At 43.7% G+C, this 18,748-nt stretch overlaps 1 long non-coding RNA gene and 1 pseudogene across 1 annotated transcript; one reads left to right on the forward strand and one right to left on the reverse strand.

Annotated features, from left to right (window-relative positions):
• Positions 1–123: 123 nt before the first annotated feature.
• LOC148119988 (serine/threonine-protein phosphatase 4 regulatory subunit 1 pseudogene) lies at positions 124–997 on the reverse strand (annotated as a pseudogene).
• Positions 998–1,936: 939 nt separating this feature from the next.
• On the forward strand, positions 1,937–6,496 carry LOC148119989 (uncharacterized). Its single transcript, XR_015734769.1, has 2 exons — positions 1,937–2,069; positions 5,971–6,496. It is a non-coding gene; the product is annotated as an uncharacterized LOC148119989 (long non-coding RNA).
• Positions 6,497–18,748: the final 12,252 nt, after the last annotated feature.

Raw genomic sequence — 18,748 nt, forward strand, 5'->3', positions numbered from 1 at the left:
AGAGAGAGAGAGAGAGAGGAGAGAATGGGAATAGTTTTGACTTTTGAAACATCAGAGGTTACCCCCAGTGACGCACTTCCTCTAACATGGCCACACCTTCTAAACCTTCCCAAACAGTTCCAATTACAGGCATAAACACTCACCATATATGAGCCTGTGGTGAATTAAACCACCACAATAGTGCTGATAGCTTCCTTCAGCGGATTTCCAACGTGTTACACATGAAATAGTCATGAAGCACTCAGGATAGGCTGTTCGGACTCTCCACACATTGTCAGAGCATAACTAGAAAAACCTGGGCAGCGGCATTTCCTCTGTAGCTTGCTGACCAACTCCCCTTCAAATGTGTTCAAAATTGACAGCACAGACTTTTCAAACAGTCCACAGTCACAATGTATCTCACAGAAGGGAAGACAAGATGCTTTGTAACGCTCTTCCCAACCATGGAAGCATCTTGCCCATTATCCACAGCCTCTGTCACCTTGTCGTCATCGCTAGGTAGGACAACCAGCTCTATGAGGACAGAGCACACTCTGGTCTCCACATCAAATCCAATCAGCTCCTGCTCTAACAACCGGAAGAATTGCCCGACTGGTTTTCCTGTCAGAAAAGATTATTCTGATGTTCAAGACAGTTCTAACCACATAGGAAGTATTTGGAAAAAAGCATATGGTGTTGAAGGTCAATTCTCTTGACAAAATAGTGCAGTGTGTGGCATTTGTTCTATCACCTCTGCTCTCACAGTAGGTTCTGAATCATCAAATCTGCTAGGTCTTTCCAAACCAACAATGCAACCTCTTTCATCACAGCAACCTTCCCTCAGAGCATCCAGCAAACTCCACACCATCATCTGTCTGTTCTCACTTGTGGCATACTTATCCAGTCTCCGAAGCAGTCTCAGCATTTCATACCATGAGACAAAGTCCAGGGGTCAGTGTGCATCGTCTAGCAGGTGCTCCTGGGGCTCTAAGAGGCTTGCCGTCTTGTGCTCACCCATAACGATGGATGGTCACAAACTGCCTCTCACCTCCCAAACTTCGATACTAGCTGGGGATTCTCTCACTATTTCCACAGCAGCTGCAATGACTTGCTCTGCCTGAAGCCTTGAAATTCCCCCAAACTCATCTGTGAAGGTTGGGATCAGCTTCTTCCAAATCCCTGCTGACGTTGATAATTTGACTTCCTGTCAGTCACATATGGTCTTAGTGGCAACTAGAATGGTGAATCCTTCCCAGGTTTTCAACTTACTTTGACCATATCCATCAGTGGACTCGCTATCTATGCCAACTATGGTCCTATAAATAGATAATAAAATTTGCCAGGTGTGTGGTGAAGTACTCCAGAATCATCTGAGGTCTCCACAGCAAGAACTTCTCCCCCAACACACAATTAGATGGTTTTTGTGTGTTTACTCATAAATACACAACATTATGCATACAGTACTGTCGAATTACAATTCATGCTCACACATGTACATGCATATATGTACATATATCACTCTCAAATCAAAATGAGTCCATGATTGTGGGCAGCAGAATCGGTATGTCACAGCTATAAAACCAAGATTGGTTTCCTTGACATCTTCCTCAGAGCTTTGCCGTGACCAATTACTGGTGTAGGAGTTCCTTCTGTTTGTGTGTTGCTTTCATTGGCTAATGAATAAAGAAACTGCCTTGGCCTAGTTGATAGGGCAGAACTTAGGTAGGTGGAGTGTTGTGATCCAGCTGCCCTCACTCCCCCTGACTGACAGCGGAGCTTCCTTGTGGTCTGTAATTGACGAGGATGTTTGTGTTCTTTCTGGCCGGTGGGTCTCCACAGAAGGAGTAGAGGTATAAAAGGTTGCTGGGCAAAATAAAGGTTGCTGTTCTTCCACCTGAAAAGAAGCCTCCGTGTCTCAATCCCGGCACCGCCCCCCCCCCCCCCCCCCCCCCCCCCCCGCCAGGCTTGGCTATCCAGGCTGCACTGGCTACAGCAGTGGAGAAAACAGAACTGAATGCTGGAAGGAAGAAGGGCAGAGTCAGAGAAGCCATGGATCCTCTGCCTGAGATGGATGCCAGTTAGAATCTCTGGTAAGCCACTGCCACGTGGCGATACACAGATTAATGGAGATGGGTTAAACTAACGTGTAAGAGTTAGTCAATAAGAACTTAGAGCTAATGGCCAAGCAGTGTTTTAATTAATACAGTTTCTGTGTGGTTATTTCAGGTGTAAGCTAGCTGGGTGGCTGGGACAAACAAGCAGGCCCTCTCCTTACAACAAATTACTTTCGCAGTGGCTATCAGAATGCACCATCTACTCGGACACTTACTGCTCTGCTCTGTTCTCTCCTTTACATCACTGGGCTACTGTCTGAGACTTCAGTTCGTGCTCACAATCTGTTTTGATCTAGTCCAGCTTCCGTTCCCTCCACTCTGTTCCTCTCCCATCCTTCAGACTATTCTCTTCTAACTTCACGTTTCCTTTTATTCCCACTGAATCCTCTCGGGGCTGCCTGTATGTGCATCGTCGACGGCCTCTCAGGAGCAGCCTCACTGAAGAAAACTTGCTCTCCCTCTTTCTAGTCCATCAACCGTCAATTTCCAATAGCTCCTCGGCTGAGGGTGGGACTCCATTACCACCTCCCATCCCCGTGTTGAGATCTTTATCTGGCTTACATGTGTGGTTCTCCTGCAGCTCATAATTGCTGTGGCTTCCTCTGAACAACTGCTTTGTTTTGTCCTAAAACTCCCATTCCATTGTAGCCATCTACCACCTCCGGCTCTTATGATCTTTCTGCCTCTTGTTTGGGATGCTTCCTGAGCACTTGGAGGAGGACTGTGATATAGATGTCCCATTTAAGGCTGAACAGTCCATAGTCTCTTATTCGCTACACCTTGACCAGTTATGGGTCTATGTTTCAACACAGTCACCATGTATTGCAAAATGACGCTTCTCTAATAAAGGGTAAGAGACACACTAATCTGTGGACATAAATCATTAGGAGTTAGTTTCGATATATTTATCAGAGGAAAAGTCAAATGCTCTCCCCTGGGGTCCATGACCTACCTATCCAAAGGTTATTTGTGGTTAGAAGCTTTTTATTATCTACGGTGGCTGCCTTAAGCAAGGACTTCTGAGCAAAAACCAGAGCCTGAGGGGATTCTGTTCCCTCAGGCACTGACTTTGTCAAAGCTACTAAAGGAAACTTTATCCAAAGTTAGAGAACTCACAAGTCAGGGTTTGAGGTGGAATTCTGCTCACACAGCTAGGCTGAATAGCAAGTAGCTAACCTCCCTTTGCTGGCTTCATTCAAACAAGCCAGCATCCTTCTCTCTGCCCCCAGTTACCCCCCCCCCCCTGTTTCCACCTGTCAGCTACTTGCTGACTCAGCCTCCGGGGAGCCGGTTAATTTTATTTAATAAAGCACATCTTTAAATTGCTAACAAAAGCAGTAGGAAAAAATGCAGCACACTTTATAAAACAATACTCCTCAACAGTTATTGTCCCTGATAATAGTGTCAGGAGTGAGTTCTGGTTGAACGTCCTAAATACAAGAGGCAACTAGTTTTTCACTCCTACAACATTCTTGTCGCTTAAACGTACCTGAGTAAGATTGTGGATTGCTTTTATCCTCTACTAGCTTGCATAGCATCTCCGTAAGCTAACCAATAGGGACAAGGCTACCAGGGTAGTACAAGCTTGCTTTCCTCCATGGTCCAAGACTAAACTCTATGGTATCTTTAGCAATAGGGTCTCATCACCATTTTTTTTTCCTTTTTATGTTATGGAGATGCTGTCTTTCCTTTTGTTTTCCTTATTTTATTCTTAAAACAATCTTATTTTACATAACAATCCCAGTTCCCAGTCCTCCTGCTCCTCTTGTCTTTTCCCTACCCTACTGTCCACTCCCCAGAAATGGTGAGGCTTCCCATGGGGAATCAACAAAGTCTGGCATATCAAGTTGAGGCAGGACCAAGCCCCTCCCCCTCCATCAAGGCTGAGCAAGGGTTCCCGCTATAGGGAATGGGCTCCAAAAAGCCAGTTCATGTGCTAGGGATAAATACTGGTTCCACTGCTAATGGTCCCACACACTGCTCAAGCAACACAACTATTGCCCGCATTCAAGGGGCCTAGTTCCATCTTACACAGATTCCCCAGCTGTCTGTCCTGCTAGCTTGGGTCAGCTGTTTCTGTGGGTTTCCCAATCACGGTCTTGGCCCCTTTGCTCATAATTTCGTTCCTCCCCCTATATGGCTGGGCTCCAGGAGTTTGGCCCAGTGCTTAGCTGTGGATCTCTACATCTGCGTCCATCAGATATTGTACTGTTGCAGAAAGGCTGCTTGGTCATTCCTGGCTGCCCAGAACGGAAATAATCTCACAGAAACTATATTATTTGCAATACTGTTTGGCCAATAGCTTAAGCTTATTTTTAGCCAGCTCTTATATCCCAAACTAAACCATCTCCATTAATCTGTGCATCGTGGCCTACCAGCAAAGTTTTGGCAGGCTCCGGCAGAGGCGTCTGTCTCCTGTGGATAGCTCCATGGCTTCTCCTGATTCTGCCTTCTTTCTCCCAGCATTTAGTTTAGTTTTCCTACCTAGCTTTACTCTGCTAAGCCACTGATTAAAAGCAGCTTCTTAATTAACCAATGGCAATAAAACATCTTCACAGCACGCAGAGGGGAATCCCACATCACTGCATGAAGGTTCTATGATGACAAATAAGTTAGTCATCAATCTGATTACAGGGAAAGGGCATTTTAGGAACCTTTTCCACTATTGCTTCGATTCTTAGCTGGCATCATTCTTGGGGATTCCTGGGACTTTCTCTAGTGTCTGGTTTTTTGCTAACCCCATAATGTCTCCCTCTTTCAAGGTATCTCTTTCCTTGCTCTCCGTCTCTGTCCTTCACCCAACTCCATCTTCCCGATCCCTCATGTTCTCTTCCCACTCTTCTACCACCCTCCCCTGTCCCCCCACATGCTGCGATATTACTCCCAGGAAGGGGAAGTAAACAAGATCTCTTTAGATCCTGGCTGTCTTTGCTTTTAAGTTCTTGAACCAAGCTCTGCTAGCTTCAAATGTTTCCTCTCAAGCATCCTCACTTCTCCACCCTCACAGAACTAAAGGCAGTTGGGGCCTTGTTGAGATTAGCTTTTGGCTGTTGTCTTGACCTGATGGATTTGGGGCTTGCCCTGACTGGAGCAAAGAAGGAATGAAGAGATAGCAACACTGAAGAAACTAGAGACACAGAGACAGAAAAGCTGGGATCCTGTGGACTACTCTCGGACCTGCTATGAAGCCTGGAAATGCCTCGTCTTTGTTAGGGTTTCTATTACTGTGAAGAAACACCATGGCCAAAAACGACTTGGAGAAGAAAGGGTTTATTCACTCATAGTTCCATAGAACAGTTCACCATCAAAAGCAGTGAGGGTTGGAACTCAAGCAGGGCAGGGACCAGGAGGCAGGAGCTGATGCAGAGGCTGTAGAGGGATGTGGCTCTGCTTGCTCAGCCTGCTTACTGACAGAACCCAGGACAGCCACCCTAGGAATGGCACCACCCACAATGGCACTAATTAAGAAAGTGTCCTATAGTCCCATCTTATGGATGCATTTTCTTAATCAAGGTTCCCTTTTCTCCCATAACTTTTGCTTGTATCACATTGACGTAAAATTATCACAACATATTCCGGGTTGTGAGGCTCTGTAGGACAGCAGTATCAGGCTGTAAACACCTGGGAGAAAGGAGCTGTGGTTACTAGTTTTTGCAACACCTTTCTTAATCATTAGTAAACACCCCTTCGGGGGCCTGAGGAAGCCTTTGCCATTGTCATGGATTTGAGGCTGTTATATATCTTTTCTCCTTGACATTGAGACACTCCATCCTGCAGGGGCGCTCCTTAAGCCAGAAGATAAACAACTTCAGGAAGTTCCTGAAACTGATCAGATTCACTTGACTCTTTTCGTTTGTTTTCATTTGTTTTTCTCAAGCATAAACAAGCCAAGCTGCCGGAGAGTCACTATCAGAGGAGCCAAGCTATCAAGGAGACTCTGAAACCAGACCAACTGCCTGGGAGAAAGAGAAACCAGCTGAACTGCCTGAGAGAAACTGATGAGTCACTTGGAAATGGCACCCGCCAACTTGTGGAGCTGCCTTCAGACCGTGCACTGGGCTCCAGGTTGGCAGCTTTTGTGAGCTGTCATCCAAGCTGGGGTGGGCTTTGGTGATGCAGCTGTCTTTGAGCCATTTCTGCTTCTATATTCTTGTAAGTAACCACTGTAGGACTCACTGATTCACCAAGCTGGACCTGGGTGGTGTCCATACTTCGTTCTGTTGTGAGCTTCCTAGAGGAGTGAATACATGTGTTCCATCTCTTCAGGAAATGTCTTGTCATACAGCAGAGGCATTGGGGTCATGTCAACAAACACACATTCAATCAGGACTCCCCATGCCCACAGACTACTGTAGTCAGTTTGTTCTATCCAGACTCTAAAGCTTTCTTCAAATTAGCAACAAGGCTGTTTCATTTGTGTGCTTACTGTAATAACTGATTTCCTTCCAGAACTTCTTTGCATAATTGGCTGTTTAATGTGGGAGGCCCAGTGTTGGGCGAAGTTTAATCATTTGAACACTTAAATGCTGCTGCCACTAAGAGACATAAGTTCAATGTTTCTATGAACATAAGGGCTGGAGAACAAGGTAGAATGACGGGCTGGCGAAATAATCAGAACACACGCATTTATCAGTAAATTCACTGTATTCTAGGACAAATTTCATGATGCCTTTAAATACTAATTCAAAGTCCCATAAAAGACCACCATTCATGTATGAAACAAGCAAGAGTGCTTTATTAATCCAGCGTGTTGGGGTGGCGCATGGCAACAATGAGAGAAGTCAGAAGACTCGTTTTAAACAAGTTTAGGGGAATTACAGGGAGGGGAGGTTAGTCAGGGTGCTGATTGGAGGGTTTAAACAAAAAGTTTACAGATTGCTATAGGACTGGTTGGTGGCTTAGTGGTTAGGGGATTTTCATCTGCATGGTGGGAGCAGCTAACTTTAGTTCTCTTAAGCTTGAACAAGGCTGAAGGGCACCCTCTGATTGGTTGTCCCTGGGTTGCAGCTCTCCCAAGAACTGATTGCTGAGGCCCAGCCAGTTCCAGTAAACTGAAATTGAGGCCTGGTCCCTGGCAGGGGTCCTTAGAAACCTGTCGTGGCTCTGGTCTAGCTTCCTGGCCCTCTCAGTTTTTACTCCTTTTGTCTTCCATTGTTTTCTTTTGTGATTTTGGCTGAAAATATATTTGGTTCCATCTCTCCCCCCCTCTTGTCATATCAATTATACCCTTATATAAAACAATTTTAGTGATTGACCTGGTGTTAGCAATGAACAGCTATTACCAACCCAAGAACACTGTCACCTATAGTTCTTTAAAAAAGGCAGGTGACTGAGGCAGGCTAGTCCAGGCAGAGGCTGCCGCCAGTATGGGTGCAGGTTTCCCGTGGCGAGCGGCAGAGCTGGTCCCGCCATGCGGCCCAGAGAGCAGGCGGAGAGGTGCGGCAGATAAAAGACTTACAGGACATAATAAATAGACGTAAGGGTAAACATAAAGCTAAATATTTATTACTTAAAGAAGAGGAAGACATTTATTACTTAAAAAGAGCAAAACAGAAAAATGGAGAGAAACATAGAGAGAGAGAGACAAAGACACGTGTGCACACGCGGAGAGACAGGGATAGAAGAGGGAGAGTTAAGATGGCGGTGAGGGAGGTCAGAAGTGGCTGGGAGTGGGCGTGGTTAGCTCTTAAAGGGACCAGAGCATAAGGAATAACATCACCTAGCATCAATATTGCAGATATCAGCCTTGATACTGGAGAGTCAACAGTTCCTCCTTCCCACCCCTCACAACACTGCCGCTGTTTATTTCACTTGTCCACAAGACATTATCAGCAAGTACATTTCTGCTAGCATTTATCATTCTTAAACCAAGAGTGGAAAAAGAAAACATTTTCATTCATTCCATCTATAGTACTCCATTGTATGTAAATCACAGTTAGTTAATTGTATCTGTCTGTCTCTATCTATCTATCTATCTATCTATCTATCTATCTATCTATCTATCTATCTATCTGTTGTGATCCAGCTGCCCTCACTCCCCCTGACCGACATCGGAACTTCCTTGTGGTCTGTAATTGACAAGGATGTTTGTGTTCTTTCTGGCCGGTGGGTCTCCACAGAAGGAGTAGGGGTATAAAAGGTTGCTGGGCAAAATAAAGGTTGCTGTTCTTCCACCTAAAAAGAAGCCTCCGTGTCTCATTCACGGCACCCCCCGCCAGTCTTGGCTATCCAGGCTGCGTTGGCTGCAGCATCTATCTATCTATCTATCTATCTATCTATCTATCTATCTATCTATCTATCTATCTATCTATGAAAACATTTCTTACTAGGTAGGTCTTATGAATTAGATTTGAAGTTTCCTCCTGAAAGGCCCATGTCTAGAAAGCTTGGTACCCAGTATTCAGAGATGAGGCATTGATAGGATTCACGAGTGATCTGATCTTATAACTGGATTAATTCATGATTTATAATTTGAGGATATGCTTTCCTTGTCAGAGGTGAAGTTTATAACTCCCCAAATTTTTCTCTCTGGGCTGCCAGCAGTTCACAAGCACAGCTCAATTTCCCACCAGCCCTAGCTCTCCAGTTGAGGCATTGTTTTGTTGGCCGCGGATTCTCTGCGTTCTTCTCTTTCTTCCGCTTTTGGGTGGCCAGGCATCCTAAAAAGTGACTACTTCTGTCCTCTAGCCTAGGAGAAAATTTTAAAGTTCAGTTTGCTCCATCTTATCCTGTGATGGGGATGAGGGAACAATTTTCTGTCCCTCGGATGTAGGACCCCAGCACAGCCCCCTTTACAATCAGGCTTTCATACATATATTTTGTTTTCTTGTTCTGACTTCAGTCACCAGTAAAGATCTTGTGAGCTCACATGGTCACATGAACACTCGAATCACAATTATATCCTGGCAGCAGCTGCTTTCTATGGCATACCTCCTCAGGCACTGATTCGAGCGTTCTGCCTACGTTATATACTGAGCAGTCTCTGGAGCGGTTGTAAAAATAACACCTGCTTCAGAGAGCGGTAAGAGGGGCGGTGTCCTCAGAGTATGAGAGGCTCCTGACTCATCAGACATCAACCGAATCTTCAAAATCAACACTTGGCTTTGGCAATTTTTTTTTGTGTGTGCAAGCAAGTCATTGATAAAGAAAGCAATGCTAGCACCCAGGCAATGAAATACAATCTCTAGTTACCCCATTGCTTTTCACAGAATCTTTAAATAAATAAAATGTGTCACTCTGTCAGACTCTAGACGACACAGACAGACCCTTTAGGTTACTGCTGTTATTTATTGTCATAGCGCAAAGTCGCCCTGCTCCGTGAATACTGTTGACTTAGAATGAATGAAATTATGGTGTGTGTCAACAATCACACACCTTTGAAACTACGTTAAAAGAAAGACTTCATTAACATATTGAGAAAATAAATGTAGGCTAGATAAGCACTCTAAATTAATTTGGAAACATGAAGATTTTTAACTCTAATTGTCAATCCACACCTATTAAAAGGACATGTTCAACTTATCACGGGTAATATTGCTTTGTTTTTTTTTTTCTTTTCTTCAAATCCAAAGCTATAAAGTGAAGTAAATTTTATTCTTGGCTATATGAATTCTATGCCTAACCGTAGTTTGAAAACATTTTATACCGTGTGTGGTGGCGCACACTTTTAATCCCAGCACTGAGGAGGGAGAAGCAGGCAAATCTCCGTGAATTCAAGGCCAGTCTGGTCTACAAAGGAAACATTCTATACTATAAACATACACTGGAGGGAAGGGCAGTGCCTCACAGATGATGGAGGTGCGGAGTTCCTGCAACACGTGGGTATACGTCGCCTTCCGTGCCCACGGGTGCTCCAGCTGCAGTGAGCTGTAATTCAAACTATTCTCACCTAGATACAGGGCATGGTTACAGAGGTAGAGATTTTTTTCCCTTTCTAGCTGTCCTCACACTTAAGGCAATCCTTCTGCCTCAGCTTCCTTAGTGCTGAGCCACTCTGCCAACTCGGATAACTTTTTAAGGTCTGTGTTGGACAAGGGTTACTTAATTACTTGAGGTTTGGGTTTTCATTTTTTTCTGGGATTTTTTTTCTTTGAGACAGTAGAGGGAGCTCAAGGCTTAATTTTCCACGCCAGACTGACTGTTTAGCTTTGATTCTTTGGCACTTTATTATTATTATTTTTTTAAAATTACTTTCTGTATATTTTTTCTGTCTTTCTGTATGTTTATGTACCACGTGTATACCTGGTGCCTGCAGATGCCAGAAGAGGGCATCAGACCCCTCTGAAACGGGAGGCGCAGACAGCTGTGAGCTACCGCGTGGGTACTGGGAACTGACCCCTGCTCCTCTGAAAGAGCACCTAGTGCTCTTAACGCCTGAGCCTTCTCTCCTGCGTGGCACTTTCATTTTTAGAGATGTGATTTTCTTTCTTTTAAACAAGCATTCAGTTGAGGGTCTGGAAGGAGGGCTCCATTGGTAAACGCCTGTCGTATGCGTATGCAGGCTTAAATTCTGATCCTCAGCACCTGCATAAAAGCCACATATGGTCACATTCACATGTAACCCTAGGAATGGAGGACAGAAACAAGCAGCCCATCCAAGTTTGTTGTTCAGTCAATCTAGTCAATTTCGAGTCCTGTGTTCAGTGAAGGATTTTGTCTGAAAAGACAAGGTGCAGAACCACAGCAGAAGTAGGTTTGTACACAGTAAATACTGGTTTTCCAATGTAGACCTGTGGCCTCCATGCCAGCACACGCATACATTAAATAACTTTTGTAAAAAGGTGATTTTATCCCAGTATAATTTTTGTCTGCATGTATGTCCCTGCATGCTTGTGTGCACAACATCTGTACATGCATTTCAATTTTCCTTTAAATCAAATGATAAGTGCAAGAATGTTGATACATAGTCTAGTGGTTTGAATGAGAATGGCTCATGTCATGCAACTTCATATTTGAATGCTTGTGTCTCGGTGCTGGACCTGTTTGGGAAGGATTAGGAGCTGTGGCCTTGTTGGAAGAGGTATGTCATTGGGGTGGGCTTTGTGGATCAGATATAAGTGCTCGCTACTGTTTCCAGCACCGTGCCTGCCTGCTACCACGCTCACCACCATGATGATTATGGATTTACCCTCTAAAACTGCAAGCCCCAATTAAATGCTTCCTTCTACAAGTTGCCTTGGTCATGGTGCCTTACCACAGCAATAGAAAAGTAATGTAAACACACAGATGTTTTTATAATTAATTAATTATAATTAATTAAAATGATTAATCCCAACTATTTTCTAAGTTACACTATACTTTGACTTGTTTTAGACTTTCTGACCACAGGAAGATTATTTATCTTTTATTTGCTTATGCAGAGTTATGTTGAATTGCAATATAAAATCATGATATGAATCATGCCAGTTCTTTGATAGGCGTTTGCTTGTTGCTGTTTTAATGGGTTCATATTGTGAATACAGATAGAGATGTATGTAGAAAGATATTAACAGTGATTTTACTTACTGGATTAGTGTTTCAGCCAAGGCCTCATAGCTTGCTCATGTATGCTGTATGAGAACATGAGATTTTTTTTTTTATGACCTTCAAATCAACATTCGCTTCAAAACTAGACTCAGGATAAGAGAGAGTTAAGTGTTCAAGCAAGAGTTCTTTTAAATAAAAACCAGGCGAGCTGTGGAGTCTCTCTTCTCCATCCAGATGTGGAGCTCATGTCATTGTTAGTCGAGTCAAAGTGAGAGGGACATTTGAAAAGAACCAATCAGAGCTGGACAGACGTTCCCTAGACCTCGAGGACGCAGCAATCAGTATCTGGCTCAGATGTCCTAAAGGTAAGAGCCTGGCTGAAGCTCAGCACTGGATGCTTTAGGAGACCCCATCCTACACCACTGTTGTGAAAGGATAAAGGAACTGCAATAACACAGGGATTGTCGAAAGCAGGGAGCTAAGTTGGGAAGGTGTACACTGTAGTCATAAGAAACAATAAGAATTTTTTTCAATAGAGTGACTTTTAAAAGAAAGAGCTAGAAATTGGGTATGGTCACAAAACAGCGCTTCTTACCAGATGGTAAACCCGTGAGCCTTGAAGGAAAATGAAAGTTGCCCCTGCCCTTTGGTTCCCTTTTAACAGGCTCTCTCCTCTTTCCACTGGATGAATGACTCCTCCTTCCTAAGGCTTTGAGCTCACATTAGCTGAGCAGGTAAGACCTGCCTGTCCGCACTTGGGTGGGAATGCAGAACTGTTTGCATTGTACTGGATTTTATTATCTAAAGCCAACTAGGGAACTGTGAACCGTCTCTAGATTTCATCTGGGAACAAAGTCTTTAGAACTTGAAAGATTAGTTGCCAGTCCTTTGTTCTTTACCACAACCAAATAGATAGGCCAGTAAGCTAATAAAAAAACACATAAATATGTCTATGCTGTGTCTACACACACACACACACACACACACACACACACACACACACACACACACAGTTGCTAATTACATTCTAAAAAGATGTTATACCTTTCCTAACTTTTCAACTTAACTTTTCCTTAACTTTTTTTTTTTTAGTTTTTTTTTTCCCCTATAGTTTTAGGTGACTCTCTCAATCCCATGTGGGTTCAGATTTATCTCTTTTTGCCACATGCAAGAACTCGGTTGCCACTAATAAAGCTTTTCCTTTTGGCTCGGTGTTAACATAATTGCATTAGCTTTCTGTTGAACAGTGCTTGCTTAGTGTGGATTTCTCTATCTTTGAAATGTCTTTTTTGATCATTGGACTTTAGGTATGCCTTTTTTTGTGACCCAGGATCTATGTTCTTTGATGTCACATACTGTGGAACCCTGTGTCTTTTTTATGATAAGTTTGTCTGCCTTATTATAATATTTGTTGTTCAGAGATCTTCCTAAGATCTCACTGTGCCTTTATTAATGCCATTTGCCATGCCGTGTTCTCCTTTCTTGACCTTAATTAATTCATCCATGTTTCTGCATTTCCTTTTCTGCCTCAACACTGATTTGATCTGAATTTTATAGATTTACCTAATTTTATTTTTATATTTTATGTAGTTTTACTCTTTTACTTAAATAATTTTTTTTTCATTTATTTTACATACCAAACAGTTTCCCCTCCCTCCTCTCCTCCCATCGCCTTCCCGATCTACTCCTCCTCCATCTCCATTCAGTAAGGGACAGGCTACCCATGGGCTTGTACAGATCATGGCACATCAAGTTGAGGCAGGACCAAGTGTGGCCAGATAATCCAGCATGGGGAGCAGGTTACCAAAAGCCAGCAAAGCACCAGGGAGAGGCCCTGTTCTCACTGGTAGAAGCCTTACTAAGAGACCGAGCTACAGAATTGTCACAGACATGCAGCTGGGCCTAGGTTGGTCTCATCCAGGCTCCCTGACGGTTGGTCCAGTGTCCATGAGCTCCGGAGAGTTCAGGTCAACTCCTTTGTGGGTTCCCCCATCGACCCCCCCCCCCCCCCCGGCTAGTACAGTGCCTCCTCCCTTTCTTCCACAAGACTCTTGGAGCTCAGCACAGTGTTTATCTGTGGATCTGCCTCTGCTTTCATCAGTTACTGGACAGAGTAACTCTAAAAGCAATTAGGGAAGTCACCAATCTGCTTACAGTAGATGGCCAGTTCAGGTGCCCTCTCCACCATTGCTAGGAGTCTTAGTTGGGGTCATCCTTGTGCATCCATGGGGTTTTCCGTGGCACCATGTTTCTTCATAAACCCATCAAGACATCTCTTTTGTTACTCTGCCCTCTACCTTAATTTTAAATAGCAATTATCTAAAAGCAACACTAGAAGTTTAAGCACTCATAACTTCTATGTTTAAACTTTTAAACAAAAGAAACAAACGTAGCTTTCCTGTTCCTAAATCTCACTGCCCAGCAGAATTTTTTAAAGATGTTTTTAGCTTGTTCTTTTAATTAACATACATAATACTAAATATAACATACATAATAATAAATAAGGTTTTAATGTTGCTACTTAATTTCTAAAATTTTAGATACTGCCTATTGGCTGTGGCCTTTGTCTCTTGATAAACTACTTACTACTTATTCTGGAACTATTTTTTCCCCCACAATCCTGGTATTTCTCTTTTGGATATTCTACTTACTGGACTCTATGATTTTTCATTTCTTAGTTCCCCAGATGTTTTGAGATAACACATCCTTCTGTCCATGACTGGAGAGGGGGCACTGGGGAGGCAAGCTCTCAGCGTCTGCCAGCTAGTTATGGTGGCTGATATCTGTAACTCAGCATCTGGGAGGCTGAGTCAGTGTGGTTGTAAATTCAAAACAAGACTGGGCTATACCATTGTCTCCAGAAAGAACACACCTATCTAGAGACATGTATGGTGGACTAGGAGTTAGATAGGTTCCCTGATAGACAGACAGACAGAGAGACAGAGAGGAGCCATGAGTGGGTAATAAAGATGGTGAACTTCCGAGATGGCTTCTTCTTCACTACCTAACCTGGGTGTTTTCTCCTGCCAGTGGGGTGTCTGCTGGTGCTCCTTGCCTGTGTCTTTCTGCATACAGAAGAGTGCATCTCAAATTAGGTCATTGGTTTGATTTTTTTTGAATGATTAGTTCTTCTAGTAGAAATATTTACAATGTTCAAGGTGGGCTAGGTTGTAATAAGGTTGAGGTAGAGTTTCTCTTGGCTGCCCTGGGACCAGCTCAGTCATTAGAGCCTCAGCCTATGTGTTTGGGGCACTAGGGTAAGACCCCTATTATTAGTCCAAGAGTAGGACACTGTCTGCAGGGATAATAACTATAGAAACATAGGCTCAATTAAAAGACAATTCCTCCGTCAACTACAATTGTTTCAGGAAGAGGGGGAACTCTAGAAATACCATGTGTCCTAAGATATTAGTCACTGGTGGTATAAGGGGAAAGTAAATAAGCAGAATATAGCTGACTATTACTATTAAGATGCTAGAAAAACAATGGAGGGAAATACACTGAAGGGAAACAACACAGACAAAGGGAAAGGATGGGGCATTTATGGCGAACAGTAGGATGAAAAGAGAAAAGGGCAAAGAAAAGCAATGAGATGACCCTATTAATACAGCTCTAGAAAGACTAAGACTAGGGCTCTCTAGTCCCAAGCCAGCCTGAAGTCTTGAAAAAGCCTATCCAAAGGAAAGTTGGGAAGAAAAGGGGGACGGTGGTGGGGAGGAATGACAATGGGATAGGACAAAGCTGGTTCGCCAAATTACCTCAGGCATTGAGTAAAGAAAGTCTAAAAGTGAAGGGTTTGTTGGAGTTTAGATCTGACTCTGGACTCTCACCTCAGCGCTGGCTTCGATATTACCTCTGAGCAGTCTTTCCTGGGCTCACGGACACCAGTTACGTGCTTAGAAGGTCTTTGCTGTCGGGCTTGTACATGGTAGTCATGCTTCAGAGAAGCCAGTCTCCTGATGTCGGGGTGTGTGCTGGGGATGGGCGTCTGTGGTCCACGCTAGCTCAGGCCAGTTCTGACTCAGAGATTCTTCCCCGCTGTCCAGAAGTATTCTTCAAGTCAGGTATAGTGTGTTCTTCCAGCCAAGTATAGTCTGACAGTGCTTGCTCTGGGTTTCCAAGTGTGTGGTCAGGTAGCATCATTTTTCCCCCAGAGTCACCAAGCCAAGGGCTCTTCAGGAGACTTTTTAAAATGGTTTCTTCCCTCTGCTCCCCGAGTGCCTCCGCATCCTCTGCAGAGCAGCTGCTATGTTTGCCCGGTCCCCCTCTACGTCCCCACCTTCCTAAGTCCACTCTTACTGTCTCTGTCACTCCAGTTATTCTCCGGAGCCTCTGTTAGTTAGAATTGCCATGCTGATTTCAGAGCTCCCCCTTGATCTGTGGTCCTGGCCTCCTGCAGTTGTACCCCCTCTCACTCCTGTCCCTGGGGACACGCTCTGAGCTTCCCACCTTCTCTCCAAGCTTCCTTACTTTGCTTTGCTACCAAAACTACGGCTTTTCCGCAGCCACAGCCTTCTATTTATAGCTGCCTATCTAGCTACTCCCAGTTGGAGATCCTAGCAGACGGTGCCTACATGTCATTTGCCATCTCCCTGTATCCTATAGACATCTTTTAAAGATGCCAATCTCTACCCATCCTTCGTTGCCCATCTTGGGACTGTGGTCTGGTCTTGGCCGCCAGAAGGATCCCTCGTCCAGAAATAATCATCGCTTTCTGAACAGAAATACCCCATTATATGCTACCCCTGGCCTTCTTAATAGTTTTAGATCACACGCAGTTTAGGAAAGAAAGGGTAGGAAGCCACAGCCAGACACCCCACACAGCATCAGCTGCAAGCACACAATGTAATGAGGGTGTACTGCAACAACTATCAGACACCTGTTAGTGACTTAACGTCTGTCTGCTCCGTTTATCTATACAATGAATTACTGTATGAATCACTATACTCATCCTGCTTACCTCATCGAGTTGCAGTAAACTAAAATATGTGCACATAGAAAGACTTTATTAAGAATGTTAGAAACCTAAGATACTTTTATTTGATATTCCACCAGTGTTTACTGAGCTAATAAAAACATTTGAATGGATGTATGTTTCCTGTTTCATGGAAATCAGGGGAAGAACGTTTGAAGCGGGCATGACTTGCATATTAATACAAGTGAATCTTTCATTTAAGGAGAAGTAAGCTTAAGTGATGGAGTAGCAAGTTGAAATTGCTGGTGATTTCTAGAACTCACAGATGGAGAGTGTTCCCCACGCATACAAAACAGGCCCATCACATTCATTTAAAGTACCACAGACAGGATCTAGAATAACGATGCCATTGTTGAGAGCCCTGGCTGCTCTTCCAGAGGACCTGGGGTCAATTCCCAGCACCTACCTGGTGGCTCACACTTGTCTGTAACTCCAGCTCCAGAGCATCTGACAGCCTCTTCTGGGCTCCCCATGCATCAGGCATGTACACGGTGTGCAGACATATGTGTGGGCAAACATTCACACACATGAAATAAAAACAAATATTTTTATAAAAAATAAACCGGGCAGTGGTGGCACACGCCTTTAATCCCAGCCCTTGGGAGGCAGAGGCAGGTGGGTCTCTGGGAGTTCGAGGCTAGCCTGGTCTACAAGAGCTAGTTTCAGGACAGCTGGAGATGTTACACAGAGAAACACTGTCTCAATAAATAAATAAAGCACCATAGAACATAGAAAGTGAGTGAGAAAATAATACAGTTGCTGTATCTATTGAGTCAGTAGCCAAGTGTGTTCCTACCACTTCTAACCTTCATTATGGTGGCAAAAATATTTCTGAAAATACTCCAAAAATGAGTAATTTCTGTGAAGTTCATATTCTTGAGAATGTATAGCTCAATAGTTAAGAGTAAAACTTTGAAACCAGATTGATTGAGCCTTGTTCTGTTGCTATCACAAAGTACTCTTGCCAAAACCAGCATAGAGGAGGTGAATTAGTAAGGATTCTCTGGAGGAACAGAACTGATAGAACGAAGAAATGTAATCAAATGGGCTGGGTCCCTTCTAAGTCAGCCAACAAGCAAGGCAATGCCCCACATACATCCCTACGGGTCAGTCTGATGTAGGTAATGTCTCAACTTACGTACCCACTTCCTAATTAACTCCAGGTTGTGTCAAGCTGACAGTCAAGACTAACCAGCAAGAGTCTGGAGAGATGGCTTAATGGTTAAGACCACTTTTGCTCTTGCAGAAGACCAGAGATCAGTCTCTGGCACCCATGTTAGAGAGATCACAACTGCCTATAACCCCAGCTCCAGGCCTCTGTGGGCACCTCTACTCACACGTACATGTTCACATACAAACACACAAGTACACACAATTAAAAATAATCAAAATAATCTTATAAGTTAACAACCAGTACAAGTTTAATGTTTGACTCTTTCACTTGCTAGTGACGCCACACAAGTTATTTAAGTTCTGTATTTCTCGTTATGAGTATTGAGTGAAGTGATAAATGTAGAGCTTAGAATAGTGTGTGACATGTACAACAGCCGCCACATTATCTGTGTTAATAGCTAAACTGTTCCTTTCTGTTCAGAGGAGGTGGGCTCTAAGGCTCATGTAGGTACAGAAGTCTTTAGCTATTAATATTCTTTATGTAAGACAACATGCTCTCCTCATAGAACTTATGCACACCCTCCTAAGTTCTGGAAAACATCTACTGATTACTTACAATACCCAGTTCTGTATTGTATATGTGCTGTGTATTATCTTACATTATCTGGGGAAATGTTGTGAGATATCTGATCACACTGTGAAACTCCAAGACCATGTTTATAAAATTAACCTTGGATCAGGTGGCAGAGCAAGTGACCAGGTGACAGGAATTAGCCATTGAGAGATTAGAGGAGCCAGTAATAGAGATAGAGAGACACAAGAAGGAGTTGGGAGGGACTTATAGATTCATAGTCTTTTTGGTTTGGAACAAGTGGAGAGACGCTTCTCTTGCTGGGTTTCTGGGAAAGGAAGGTTAGGGGTTGCCTCTCGGTTTCTCTGATCTAACAGGTTTTCACCCCAGCATCTGACTCCCAAGTCTTTATTGGTAAATAGAACAATAGAGACTTAATTAAAACCTAGATTTGGTGGTCACAGCCTAGCTGGTGCTGTGGGACCGGAAAACCTCTTGGGGCATGGTCTGAGTGGCAGAGTGATGACTATG

This window comes from Myodes glareolus, chromosome 13 (assembly GCF_982192425.1).
Source record: "Myodes glareolus chromosome 13, mMyoGla1.1, whole genome shotgun sequence".
In the NCBI taxonomy this organism is placed as follows: domain Eukaryota; kingdom Metazoa; phylum Chordata; class Mammalia; order Rodentia; family Cricetidae; genus Myodes; species Myodes glareolus.